General features: G+C 48.7%; 1 long non-coding RNA gene across 1 annotated transcript; it reads left to right on the forward strand.

Annotated features, from left to right (window-relative positions):
• The first annotated feature begins 6785 nt into the window (after window positions 1–6785).
• LOC116659856 lies at window positions 6786–14545 on the forward strand. The gene is made up of 4 exons (XR_004315215.1): window positions 6786–8185; window positions 10234–10429; window positions 12205–12990; window positions 13848–14545. It is a non-coding gene; the product is annotated as an uncharacterized LOC116659856 (long non-coding RNA).
• Window positions 14546–14849: the final 304 nt, after the last annotated feature.

The following is a 14849-nucleotide window of genomic DNA, read 5'->3' on the forward strand; positions in this document are numbered from 1 at the left end:
CAGAGCTGGGACTTGAAATTAGTTCCTTGGCTTCTAGGCAACAGCTACCTTGATGGCTTTTAAGCTCTGAAACATAAAAGCAGGCTAATGAATGTTTTTGGCTGGTGCTTGCACGCGCGTGCACACACACACAGCCACATACACACATGCACACACACACACATGCACACACGGCTGGAGGAGGGTGGGGGAGAGAGCGTGATGGAGCCTCACTGAAGCTGCAGCTGCCCAGAGGCCCGCCTTGGCAGCCGTCTCTGGAAATGATCCAGTCATCACGCCATGCCCGGGAAATGTCTTCCCGTGCCTCTCCCCTGCCCAGTGCCAGCCCCACCTCTGGTGGGAACATTCTCCTCGCATGTCCTTTGCACATGAGCTAAACTGCATGTACGTCTGAGGTAATCTGGTCCCACTCTCTTGCCCAAGTCAAAAAGTTACTTACTGTTAAGCTGGAAAACACTGCTCTTCCCGCCCAAGGAGAGCCCTGTTCTCGGAGATGAAGCATGTCCCTTCCTACTGAGCCCCAGCTTTCTGGGACAAGCAGAGCTCTTTGAAGCGTTTCCAACCAAATCCTTGGAGAGGCAAACATATTTTTCAGCTGCAGGATTCCAGGTTAAAGAAGTGTGTCCCCCACTTGTTTACAAAGCAGCAGAGCAGCTGTTCGAAGGCCTCCACCTCCCTGGAGAGACAGGCGTTTGGAAGATGCACTGAGCCCCACCAGACAGTCTGCTCGGGGGTTCCCCTCTCCCCCGTCCTGAGCCCTCACCGCCGTCAGCCTCCAGCAGCCCCAGCAGCTCAGCGCCTGGTTCTCAGATTCCATTTTGTTGTGCTCTTTTCATTAACATTAAAAAAAAAATCACGCTGCCTCTTAAATTGATCTGCAGGTGATGATTAAAGAAAGACTCGTACCCGTGGCCTCTCTTGCTGCCTGTGAGAAACAGGGCTCCGGAGTCATAGGCATGAGTTTCTTGGGTGCTGCGGGGACAAGGGCTCTACCCCGTCCCTCTGTCTGTGTGCCCCAGACTCAGCTCCTGTCCTGTTCTCTGTCAGGTCCTCTGGGACACACCACTGCACGGGGACTGCTGGCTGTCCTAATTCCTAGGACACAAGGAGTTTTTACTTATTGGACGTTTATCGCATCCTGCCTTGGATGGGTATCATAATACCAATGTGTCTAATAAGAGTTAGCCCGCATAGCGTAACTCCAGTTCGTCCCACGCTGCGCTGAGCACTTTCTATGGATTGTTCCATTTATCCTCCAAATGAACCTCATGAGTTTGGTATCACCTTCCCCATTTTAAGATGACAAGAAAAGGCGTAGGGAAATTAGGGTTCGAGTTTGCCCAAGGTCATCCAGCCCAGAAGTCAGAGTCCGAACTCGAACCAGGTGTGTTTGGACACTGGTCATCTTTTACATACGTAAAGATAATGCCTCTTCTCCTATTATGTTGTAAACTCTCTCTCAGTGAATCACAGGCTTTAATAAACATCCTTGTGTTTCAGCAAAAACAACTTCACCTTAATATGAATACCTAGCAGTACTGCTGTTGCTCGCAGTTGCAGACCTCCAGAGGATTTGGTAGCTGTAGTGGGTGTGTGGTGCGTGTGTGTGTTTGCTTGTCTTTGGAGGAACCCCCCCCCCCCGATTTCCATTCTCAGTCCATGTGACTGGGGTGAGTGTGAACTTCTCCTTGCCCCCTTACCCCAAACCTGGCTCTCAGCCCTTGCTTATAAAACCAAGCTTTAGTGGCTCATGATCTGTTCTGACTTAATCCCATCACGTGTGACCACTGTACGCAGCTGAAATAACTTGAGAGGGACAAGCACATGGAAGTTTTGATTCACTTTAATTTTTTAATTTTCGAGATGTTTATTGAGTCATGGGCCCCATTAAGTGTCATTAACAACAGTGTGATTTACATGTATTATCTTCTGTCCTCACCCCATTCCTTTGAGGTACATATTATATTTGTTGCCATTTGACGGAGGATAATCAGGATCCAAGAGTTAAAATGACATGCCCAAGAGGGGGCTGCAAGGAAATGACAGAGTTGATTTGCATGTGGGGAGTATTTGGCCCCAGAGCCCATTCTAGAAGCCACAATACCTACGGCATTATCACACTTTCAACTCTTTCTAGTCACCGCGATGTTTTGTCCATAGGTGAGATCATAGTAAATACTGGCCAATTACAAGCCTGAGGCTCTATGGCAGAGTGGGGTGGGGGGTGGGAGAGTTGAGCTTTAATTCAAATTAAAACAGAACCGACACAGTCCTGTTGTGAGCTGCTGCTTCTCTGTACCGCCGACATTCAGGTGAACTGGGTTGGAATCACCTGCTCGGCCTCCTGGTTAATACCTCTTCTGACCTCGAGCTTTATTCTCCTCCCTCTGGACAGGTCCTATTTCTGAGCCGACTTGATGCAAAATTTACCCCCTGCAGGTTTCCACAAGGCGTCCAACCTCACGATACCATGTTTTTCTATTACTTTTCCTGAAGGTTTGGAAGTCACATTGCGCAGTTACAATATTTTGCTAGTGTCCCGCTGTCAGCTGGCTCTCAGACTCACTTTCCTCTTCGACTGCTCCTTGGCCCCAGACGCCCAGAATCACACACACACACTTCGCAAATCTTCCAAAAATCCATGCTTGAGCTCCCACCGGGGTAACCTCTGCTTGCAGCCTCCCCACGAAGCTGTGTCCATTCCCTCTCTCTATGTTTCTTTCTTTGGAAAGCTGGTGAATAACATCCTTTATAGTTCTGCACTGACAATTCTATGTACATTTTCATTTGATCCTTACAATTACCCTATGAATTAGAGGTCTTGTCTTCCTCGTATGATGGAAAAACAGAGTCAGAAAAGCTGTGATGTGTCTAAGTCTGGTTGTCACCCGGGGAGCTATGTCTAGACCCTTGGCCTCTACCTGGATTCTGATGCTTTTCCCATTGCATCCAGCCTCCCTAGTCTGATGGAGGCATGCAGCAGAGAGCAGGAAGGGGTTCTTCCTTAGCTAGGCAGCGCCGTCAGTGTTTCTCGGTGGACTGCTACTGACACTTTGGGGTGGGCAGATTTGCTGCAGGGAACTGTCCTGGGCTGTGCAGGGCCCCGCCTGGGAAAGGGTGGTAGTGTCCTCCAGTCATCGTGATAACAACGAAATGTCCCCGTACACGTTGAAGGATCATGTTTTGGGGAGAAGTGGTCCCTCCACCCTGGAGAAAAGCAGATTATCCCTGCAGATCAATGGAGAGATAAATCCTCTTTTACAGACTAATCAATTAATTATATGCCCAGTATGAATACAGCAGCCCCTACTAATGTTAAAATGAAGTCATGGAACAAAGTGGTCAGAGAAGCTCAGAAGACAGTAGGAAAACAGAAAACAGCAGGAAAACGTAGGTCCTGTGGAAGGTCCAGACTTCAAGGGCATTGTCAACCCTGGAATTAGGCTGTGGGAGGGATCCAGGACAAGATCAGCAGTGCCTGGAAAACAGCAGGAAGGGAGGAGCCAGCACGTGGTGGTGAAGTCAGTGTGCAAGCGGAAGGGGGTCTGGATCTAGTCTTTGCTGGGTTGCAAGTAACTGTGTAGATCAATCTCAGGCACTAACTAGCCTCCTGGCCTGCAGAGGAAGAGAGCTGGATGGAGGGTGGCTTCGAGTTCTCTTGGCCCTGTGTCCCACACTGGGGACCTCGGGGAGGGCAGAAATGCTGGCCATTTTGTTAACTGAGAGCCCTTAATGCTTTGGTGATTGTGCACAGCTTATCCTGCTAATGATTTCCATGCTTCTCGGCTGCTTCTGCCCGGATCATCCTTATCCCGAAGGAGGAAGGAGAGGCCCAGCCCGTGAGCTGATTCTGCCCAGAAACTGTAACCCTCGAGCCCAGCTCAGGGCTTGCTGCTGCCCTGTGCCTCCCTGCTGGCGAGCCACGAGCTCTGGGTGGGGAGACACGCGATCTGAGATGTCAGCAGAGTCAGATGTGCCCAGCGGAGCAGTCTGGCTAACTCACAACAGATTCTCAGCCCTCTTGGCTGTTCTCCAGAAAGCATGTCTGGTAGGATTTCTGCAACAGATCCGATAGTTGCTGACTTGGAGAACTTGTAAGCTGTTTGTGGATTCACGGTGGATGCCCGAATTCCAGACACAAATTCCCATTGACAGTAAGAGACCAGAAATACACAGAAAATGCATTGAAAGCTTATTTGTGAAGCGTGTATGTGTTAGAGAGAGAGAGAGAGGAGAGTGCGTGATATGAAAACAATTTGGGTTGGTAGAGGCTGGATATCTCTAAATGGAACATTTTGCATAGATGGCTGTGTTGGGAGGGAGGTTAGGCTGGGGTGATGAGTTCTACTGCCTTTCCTAACACGGAACTTAACTTCCCCTCACAAGACACTCTACCAAAACATAACATGCTCTGCTAAAAGGCCAGTGAGTGGCTTTTGACAACTGAGAGAAACAGGACAGGAGAGCTGATGAAACGTACCAGAACTGAACGTCGGGTAAACTTTTGGGGGAGATTAGATTATTTTCTAACAACTTTCCCTTTCTGAAGCACCGATGACTTCCTGTGTTTTTTAATTTATTCAGTAAGTGTTTCTCAGATCCTGACTCTATTCCGGGTCCCAGGCACACACTACTGGCATGTGTATGACTTCGTGCGTGTGTGTCTGGTACAGACGGCCACACGAATGTTAAGTTAAAAGAGGCAAATCAGGGGGTTTGAAGCACAATTTGATACTTGGTCTTCTTTTTCTTTTTTCTTTTTTAAAGAATAGGATCTGGGACCACTTCCTATGTTAGCAGGAGCTGGCACGGTTTTCCTTCCTGTGAAAGGGAAGACTTTTCAAAATAGTTGTTACCAATGATTCTTTATTTACCCCTCAGCTGGGGAATCCCCCACCTCACGTAAGAGGTGCGCCAGGGTTTCAGGTGTTTGCGAGGATCGGGGGGACTTCACTTCCTCCAGGTCCAGGGCCGGATTTCAGTCTGGGTGTGGAAGGAACGGTGCGGGGCCCAGGCCTGGACTGAGGAGACTGATCTGTAAGGAAAAAGGAAAAAGACAAGGTGCTCGGGGAGCAGGAGCAATGCAGCGTCTCCTGGGACAACTTCCAAATTGTCTGCATGTTCCCAGGGACACCCAGACCTTCGGATCCCTGATTCCAGGGCATAGACAGTGTGGAGATGGCCCTGGGAGGGCCCACGGTCAGCCTTGGTTTCCATCAGCCGTGGTTGGTGCAGTCATGTCCCCATCACATGGGGCTGTGCACTGCCCTCCGGCTTCTCCGCTTCAACCCCAGAGTTCTCCCACCCTGGCCAGCCTTCCAGGCTTCATCACGCTCCAGCTTTGTGGCTTGGTCCTTCCCCTGGTCCCCTCTGCTTAAGACTGACCTTACCCCTGAGCGTTAGCCCCATCTTGTCCTGGTTTCTCACCACCTGCCCTGCATCAGTACAGTGTCTAGATCTGTGTTGTCCACTGGTGCTGCCTGGGACCTCAAAGCGTGGCTTCCAGCAAGTGGCCCCTCATTCCGCTGCCTGCTTTCACGTGAACTCTGTCAGTGGTTTGTGCTGCCTCATGCTTGGCCTTGCCTGTGACCTCACACCTGTGGACTCCACACCCACATCTGCCCCACATACCCAGCAGTCTTTGCCTCCCCCCCAGATCCTTCTGATTGGACCTCCCTCTGCTGTAGCAGCCCCCAGTCATTCGCCCTCGGACTAGTGAGAGCTTTTAATTTCCATACACACTTGGCCCAGGGGGTTCTTCTGGGGGCCTGTTACGGGTTGGATTGTGTGTCCCCACAGATTCATATGTTTAAATCCTCATCCCTGGTGCCTTAGAATGTGACAATATTTGGAGATAAGGTCTTTGGAGAGATTAAGTTAGAATGAGGTCACCAGGGTGGGCTTTAATCCAGAAAGACTGGTGTCCTTCACAAAAGAGGAAACTGGAGATAGACTCACATCCAGGGGGAGCACCATGTGCACGTGGAGATGGTCACCTGCAGGCCGAGGAGAGAGGCCAGGAACAGATCCTTCCCTCACCGCCCTCCGCAGGACCACGCCCTGACGCCCCGATTGCGGCCCTCTAGCCTCCAGAACTATGACAATAAGTTCCTGCTGCTAAAGCCCCCAGTTGGCTGTTCTTTGTGATGGCAGCCCCAGCAAGCTAGGAGAAGCCCTTCCGACACAGCTTCTCAGCCCCACTTCTTGGCTCCTCCTGAGCGTTCAAAGGTTCCAAGTCTGCGCGGTGACAGTCATCCTCTTGACTCCCGAGAGCGTGTTGCCATCTGCACAGGAAGTGAACTTCCAAGCATGCAACTTGCTGAAAAGTGTCTGGCCTGAGCCCCGGGGATCTCTTGGCTTCCTTGAGACTCAGGTTTCTGAAGGGTCTCTCACACGGATGTCTGTCCTCATCTCTGGCTGTGTCTAGCCTGGTCTGGCCTTGGAGTACCCAGCGTTCAGTCAGTGACTTCAGACCATCGTTTCCTCCCGTCCCTGGCTTCCTCCTGAATGGATGGAGTGAAAGCAAGTCGGCCCTCAGATACGCTCCAGGGAGGACAGTGGCCAGTGTCCGACTCGGCTGCTTCATCACAGAGGGTGACAGTGGGGCCGCTCATGCCACCAGGGCCACAAATCAAATGTAGCTGATTCCTTACAGTCAGATACAATATTGTTTCCTCTGCCCTCCCCACAAGCAAGTGGTCAGAGCCATAATTACTCCTGATGGCAGGTGGCAGGTCTACATCACATCTTGACATTAGCTTTTAGCTATTTTTTTTTTTTTTTTTTTTTGTATAGCTGCCAGTGTGCTCCGTCAAATACCTGTCTGTCATCACAATCAGACAGGTCTTAATGTCTCTGCATTACGGAGGAGGACCTCGGCTCCCTTCCAGCCCGTTTATTATGGTCCCAGTGTAGCGTTTTATCACACATTCCTCACACATAGCCTCCTCTCCACCACCACGGAAATCTTCCAAGTTGGCAGCTTTAGTGTCTACTGCCATTAATCTTCACTAGGCTGGGATCATGGGGCAAAGGATGATTTATTGCAATTACCTGTTACAGTGCAGAGCTCAGGTGAGCTGGGCTCACATGCATTTACTGGGCTGCCTTCCATTCTCCCACAGCCAAGGAGTAAAACGCGCCTGCTTTGTTTCCATGTGAATCTTCTTGCACTGAGCTCATCAAGTGTTAGTTAATTAACAGAGAAGTGAGGAGAAAATAGATTTCGATAGGAGTAGGGTTATGTATAGACATGGCTGTTCAAAGCCAGCACTGACACTGACGTTTGACAGTCCATTTAATTTCTTTGTTGTTTCTGCATTTGAAGAAACATCCAAAGGAAATTCGAATTTGCACTTACCTGCCGCTTTCTGCACCATCTGTTCCAGGTGATTAAAACCAATCTGCATATAGTGTGTTTCATTTCCAATTTCTCGCTCCCTGGGATGGCAGGGGGCAGTGCATGAAGTGGGGATAATGTGTGCTTGGGCTCCGCCGGTGAGGGAGCAGCAGGGCAGGGGGTGGAATGCAGGGGAGAAGAAAGTTCCGTGAAAAGCTCTTTGCAGCAGAAACAAATGTGTTTCTAAAAGTAGCCCACTGTTTCCCCATTACCAGCTCTGATGACAACTCCTTGTCTGCTCTAAGTGAAGAAGCCCCAATGCTCTCATGTCCCTGGCCTGATGAGAAAGTGACAATTTTCAGGATAGATTAAGAAGCTTTTGTTTTTTCCTATTGTATCTGGAATCTGATTCATTCACAAGTTAGATGTGATCTGTAGGAGTACTATTTGGTGGTCCATATGATGGGCAATAAATCATTTGTTTCCTACTGGAGGGGGATTTGAACTAACTGATCCCCCTGCCTCTCTCCCTCCTCCTGCCCTCCCCTCCCTCTCTCTCTGATGAAGCCAGCTGCCATGTTGTGGGCTGCCCTATGGAGAGACCCACGTGGCAAGGAACTGAGGGTGGCCTCTGGCCGGCAGCCGGGGAAGAGCTGAGGCCCTCGTACCAAACTCTGTGAGAAACTGAATCTTGCCAACCATGTGAACTTGGAGGCAGATCCGTCTCCTCTTGAACCTTGAGATGCCTGTAGCCCAGCTAGCACCTTGATCAAAGCACGTGAAAGGCCCTGAGCTAGAAGATCCAGCAAAGCCTTCCATAGAGTCCCCACTTGGGGAAACCATGAGGTAATGTGTTGCTTTAAGCCATTATACTTGGGGGCATTTTGTTACACAGCCATAGATAACGAATACAACATGGACAACTTAACCACACAGGAATATTTCTCTAATACTCTTCACTATAGAGAGGGATTTAGGAAAAGCTACATTTGCCTTGGAGTCCTGTAGGTAGTACAAAGTGAGACCCATAAAGTAATGATAAAAGTATTTAACAAATCTGATTGGCACCGACACCAGGCAACCAGAAAGCAGCCTTGCCACTGAGCAGTGTGCTGGCGGCATTCTGTGGTGCCAGGGCCATGGTGCCCTCAAGCTGCTGACTTGTTCCAGGTGGTTCCAGGAGAAAGGGATGGGGACTTACAGGTCCTTGTGGGGCTCAGAGAAGGCGTGAATTACCCACTGATTGAGTGTGTCCGTATTTTACCCGTCAGCATGCCTACATTAGTGCCTCCCTCCTGGACACCAGCCCTGGGCTGGTTCAGGGAAGCTCGTTTCAGGGAGTGTCGCCTGAATCAGAAGGCACAGACCCTAGGGTGGAAGCCGGGAGGTGGGCACCCCCTTTGCTCTTCCCTCTGACTTAGCGAGGAGACTCTTCTGGCTCCAGGACTCCAAAAGACCACAGTCAGCTGGCTTTTCCACTTTGCTTCTTGGTAAGCAGTCTGCTGGAAACCCAAGGTTTCAGAGAACATACCCTCCCTGCAGCTGGAAGCCCAGGTTTTGCTCCGACATCCTTCCTCCCATTTTTATGCATTAGTGAACGTAATTCCTCAGCGTGCAGGGGCCTGGGCAAGGCAGGCCTTTTAAACATTCAGCTGCATGCTTGAACTGGGGAAATCACAGCTGCTCCTCGCTTTTGATAATGCCAGGGAAACTGGTAAATAAATAAATAACCAGGGCCCAGGGTTCATTTACTAAATACCCCAATATGTGCAAGCAAGCCACGTCAGGCACATCAAAGGAAAATAAAAGCATAATTTAGTAATAACATGGTCTCCTGCAGCCTCCTGCTTAACGCGAGTGTTAAGTTAAAAGAGGCAAATCAGGGGGTTTGGAGCACAATTTGATACTTGGTCTTCTTTTTCTTTTTTCTTTTTTAAAGAATAGGATCTGGGCCCACTTCCTATGTTAGCAGGAGCTGGCACGGTTTCCTTCCCGTGAAAGGGGAGATTTTTCAAAATAGTTGTTACCAATGATTCTTTATTTACCCCTCAGCTGGGGAATCCCCCACCTCACGTAAGAGGTGCGCCAGGGTTTCAGGTGTTTGCGAGGATCGGGGGGACTTCACTTCCTCCAGGTCCAGGGCCGGATTTCAGTCTGGGTGTGGAAGGAACGGTGCGGGGCCCAGGCCTGGACTGAGGAGACTGATCTGTAAGGAAAAAGGAAAAAGACAAGGTGCTCGGGGAGCAGGAGCAATGCAGCGTCTCCTGGGACAACTTCCAAATTGTCTGCATGTTCCCAGGGACACCCAGACCTTCGGATCCCTGATTCCAGGGCATAGACAGTGTGGAGATGGCCCTGGGAGGGCCCACGGTCGGCCTTGGTTTCCATCAGCCGTGGTTGGTGCAGTCATGTCCCCATCACATGGGGCTGTGCACTGCCCTCTGGCTTCTCCGCTTCAACCCCAGAGTTCTCCCACCCTGGCCAGCCTTCCAGGCTTCATCACGCTCCAGCTTTGTGGCTTGGTCCTTCCCCTGGTCCCCTCTGCTTAAGGCTGACCTCACCCCTGAGCGTTGGCCCCATCTTGTCCTGGTTCCTCACGACCTGCCCTGCATCTGGGCACCGAGTCTCTTCACTTCCAGCATCCTGCATGGTTTGGTGTTTAAAACCACTCTTTCTGCAGCTGCTCCAAGCGAAGTGACACTTTCTGTCCATCAAGTCCTACATTCGATGCACCCACCGAATACATGGGCGCTGGAGTCCAGCTGCCTGGGGTCAAAGGCTGACCTCCCTAGGTATTAGCCGTATGACCTCAGGAAGGTCCCCTGACTTTGCTAAGCTGTGGCTTCCCACGGTTAAAATGGAAATTTCTCCAAACCTCGCCTTTTTTCTTTCAGATGAGAGTCAGTAATCCCTAACTCGTAAGGCTGTTGTGACAATGACATAAGACTGTATAAAATGTTACACTTGCTGACTGGCCTACACGGGGAGCCCTCGATAACTGACCTGTACACACGTGACTGAATTCTCCTCTACTGTCACTGGTGTTTCTTTGAATATTGGATTATCTTATCCTCTTAACTGCTCTCCTAGGTAAGTACCATTATTATCTCCTTTGCCCAAGAAGTGTCACATAACTTGCCCAAACTCCTACATCGATCGAGAGAAGATTGTCTGTTATAGGCCAGAATTCCGGACCAGCTTCCACATTCCCTTAAAATGTTGAAGGATTTACTCTCCTTGTTACTCTTCATTTTGGCTGAGAGCTGATGAAGTGTTCACACTTCGAATGGTTTTTACCCACACAAAGGGATAAAGTAAGAGAGCTGGGGATTCAGCACAGGTGTCGTTAGGCAGATCATCTGCTGTGGATGGCGACTCTCCCGAATGTCAACAGAGCAAGTTCCTACGTGGAGTGGATGCTGGTAGCAAACTGGAAAGCAAGCCACGCCTTGGGAAGATCAAGCGCTGTGGCTGATGGAAGGGAGCGAGAGCGCGATTAATTCAGCACACGGATAGACAGTAATTTACACTTCGGTTTACTTCGTACCCGTATTGGTTCAGGGGGAAATTTGAGCACTTTAACCAGTTGGAGAAATCATGCCATGAAGACGACCTTTTCAGGGACTGGAAGCCGCACCCTCCCGCGCTCTCCTTCCCATCCGCACGCCAGGCGATGCTGCCCTTTCCCACCTCAGGGAAGCCCCGCTAAGTTTCCTGTCCTCTGCCGGCCTTCTTGGTAACTTGCTTAGAAATGCCAGATGTTTGACCAGATCTCAGCCACCTTCTGCCTGACACCCTCCCTTTTAGAGCAGGAGGTGAAACCCAGCACAGAACTTGAGTGCTTAGGGCCAGCTGACAATGACTGAGGCGCCAGGCTGGGGTGGGGGAGCCAGTTCTCTGACCTGCCCGGAGACCCCCCTCCTTTCCTCTGCAGCACTTTAACCCTCTCTTCCCCGTTACTTCCAGGGTGGAGAAAACCCCTGCAGCCTGGTGGGATGGGGAAGCTGGAGGGAGGGGTGGTCTGAGGACCCCCTCGTGCCCCTGTGCGACTCTTGGATTATTTATGTGTTGTGGTTAGGCTGAGGCCACAGGGTGGGCCATCCTCCCCTCTCACCCCCTCTTTCCTCCATAGCCTTTCCGAACAAACGGGTCAACATTCAGAGTTAACAAAAGGTTGCTGCCAGAGCAGAAGTTCCCCGGCAGTGTTGTCATGTGCGGGAAGTGCAAACCAGAAGCATATAGGTATTAGTCTGATTTTGTTTGGTTTGGAGAGAGTTTTAAAAATAATTTGAACTTCATTGCTGATATTTACAAATCAAGACATTTCACATGAAAATCTAGATTTTTGCTTTTGCTTGGAAAATAGGAAATTTTGGTGACAGCAGATCTGCATTTCCATTAGTTGGGGCTGAGTGACCGCCAGCTCTGTAGACAGAGGCTGGACTCCCCAGTTCCGTCCACTCCTGGGCAGGACACTTCGTATTGTCTCTTGGGTCTCAGAATTAGTATATTTGCCACTCATCTTGACACTCATTTCTTGTCTTCCTTACATTCTACTTTTTTTTCTTATTCTATGTTATTTTATATTGTTCCTGTACTTGGCCCATTTACATGACTGCGGATTGTTAATTTCTTTTTTTTTAACTTTTTTTAGTGGAAGTCTATTCAGTTTATAATGTGTTAATTTCTGGTGTACAGCATAATGTTTCAGTCATACATACATATATATATTCGTTTTCATATTCTTTTTCATTATAGGTTACTACAAGATATTGAATATAGTTCCTTGTTCTATACAGAAGAAACTTTTTGTACATAGTTGTTAATGTTTGCAACAGATTGTTAATTTCTGATCTCTGCTTTAGATAAATCCCAAATACATATCATTCGGAAGTGCAGAGCTGGCGTAGCCAACCGGGCAGAGGATCAGTTCTAACAGGACGTTACTTACTTAGCCAGTGACTCTAAATGCCATTTGGGTCAAGACCCAGTTCAGCTCTCTCTCCCTGAAGACCTAAAAGTGTTCTTTTAATTTGGGGCTTTACAAGGATGACTGTATATGAGCAGAGAATATGAAACACAGTCCATCGAGCACCTGAGCATTTACCTGTCTGCAACACCTCCTGGTGCTTTGTGCCTGGCGTTGCACTAAGCACATGACATCCATCCTCTCGTTAATTCTTCATACTAGCCCTGTGATGATATTGTGATAACTAATGATATTAATAAAAGGATGCAACATTAGCCGATATTTTATAAATGAGGAAACTGAGGAATGGGTAACGTTAGCGGTTGCCCATGTCGGCAGCTGCCAAGTAGCAGAACCAGGGATTCCAAGCCAGCAGCCGGGCTCAAGAACCCGCTTTCGTACTCACCTCCCTCCCTGCCACCGCCTTCCTGTCTGCCGGGGAGAAGTCAACAGCAGCTCCAAGGCCCTGCAGGCAGTCTCCTCAGATGTGGAGTTTGTGAAGAGTGAAATGAGTATCAAATGAGTGCCTGTTAGAGGATCCTGAGTTAAAATGAAAAATTACAGCACACAGCCTCCCCGGGCAAATCAGATTACGCACGAGCCCTGCGGACTCTGGGCTGGCTGAGCTTCCAGCTGCTTTCCAAGTACTATGGACAGTCGGACCCTGGGGAAGTCTGAAGGGGTAGGTGCAGGGTACGTGCGGGACTCTGATGCCATATTACCTGGCGCTGTTGGTGTTTTGTGGGGTGACAGGGGGCCCACCTCTGCCGTGAGGAATGCATGTAATCCTGGTGCTGGCAGCCGCCCTGGCACCAAGGATTACAGACCAGTCGTGCGGCAGTGGAGGGCGCGCTGTCCCTCCTTGCACGATGCGCTCTGTGCCTTCGTGCTCCTCATGCTAACAAACATCTTGTTAGACAGAAACTTAACCACCGTCGCCCTGTGTCCCACTGTGAGTGTGGAAAGCCTCAAACTCTGTGTTGCTGGGCCAGGAGCTAGTGTGTTATTGTGATTAAAAAAAACCATCTCGGGGCTTGAATGGACCTGCCTTTGAATCTCAGCTTTGTTGTTTAATAGCTGTGCAGTTTGGGGCTTGTTAATTAACCTGAGTGTCAGTTTCACTCTTCATAAAATAAGGACTAATGTAAGTACCTACTCTGTAGTAGTATTTGGATGATAATTGAATAAGATGGCTCAAAAAAAAATCGCTCAATATAATGTCTGGGTGTATAGTAAATACTTTATTGATGGTAATTTTATTTTAAATATTAGGAGCAGATGGAAAACATTTGTGGATCTCTTTAACTTAGCCCCATCAGTGGAGCTGTTAAACCACATTTCTTTGATTCCAAGTCACCCTTGATTGTAACATCATCAAATTCATAACTTTGGGGGAGGAGAAGAGACACTAACACACTGAACCACTTGTAAAGCACATCTTGGTGTCAGGTGTGAAGCTATGAAAAAAATTTCTATCTTAGAGTGGGATTTATTAAGTCTGAGATGTACCTGATCAAAAGGAGTTTATTTTTCTTCCAGAGTAATATCTGAAGGACTGCGGCCTTCATCCTCGTCGCTTCTCTCACAAAGTGTTTGACGTGCCCTTGTCTGTTCTGTTTCCCACACTGGTGCTGCAGCAGAAAGAACTCGAGCTCCTCCTGCTTATGGACACTGCCTTTTGATGAGCCTTAGGTTTTCCATCCATAAAATGGGATACTACCCACCCCATAGGTTTGTCGTGAGAATGGACTGAGACAACAGTAGACAAGTCACCCAGCCTAGTTCCTTACCCAGAAAAGGAGCCCATATATTCTCGTGTGCCCCGTCTCTCTTTGACACGGCCGACTGTGTGCGACATGGACTAGCAGTAAGTGACCTGTGTATGGAGGAGGTGGCATGGGATGACAGGGAACATTTCTGAATTAAAAAAAAAAACACCTTAGATCACTGAGAATTCTTCGGCCTGTGTATTTAGCCTGCACTCAAACACCAACGTGTTAAGCTGACTGCAAAACCCTTGAATTAATTTTGCTGCCTGCTGGGAGGTAGCCTAGAGAATGTATTTCTATCTGGGATCCACAGAAGAGGGAATCTTCTGAGGAACAGGCGAGCATTTAGAGGCTCTGAGAGACCGAAGTGAGCGTGGGAAGGGGCACTTCTGCTCTTCGCAAAGAGCTGGACTTTTCATTCATTTGTTCAACTGTTATTTTTTCTTTTCTTTTCTTTTTAATTTTTAAAATCTTTTTGAGATCACTATGATTATTTTTTTAATTTTGTTTATTTAAAAATACTTTATTTTAATATTTGAAAATAAGTATTATTTAAAAAATAAAATAATATTAAAAAATTGTTGGGGGAGGTAATTAGGTTTGTTTGTTTGTTTGTTTATTTATTAATGGAGATACTGGGGATTGAACCCAGGACCTTGTGTGTACTAGGCGCACATTCTACCACTGAGCTATACCCTCCTCCCCACCCCCAAATGTTATTTTTAAAGTGCCACCTTTGCACAGGGCACTGTGCTCTGTTGGGGATACATTG

This window comes from Camelus ferus, chromosome 25, assembly GCF_009834535.1.
Source record: "Camelus ferus isolate YT-003-E chromosome 25, BCGSAC_Cfer_1.0, whole genome shotgun sequence".
Lineage (NCBI taxonomy): Eukaryota > Metazoa > Chordata > Mammalia > Artiodactyla > Camelidae > Camelus > Camelus ferus.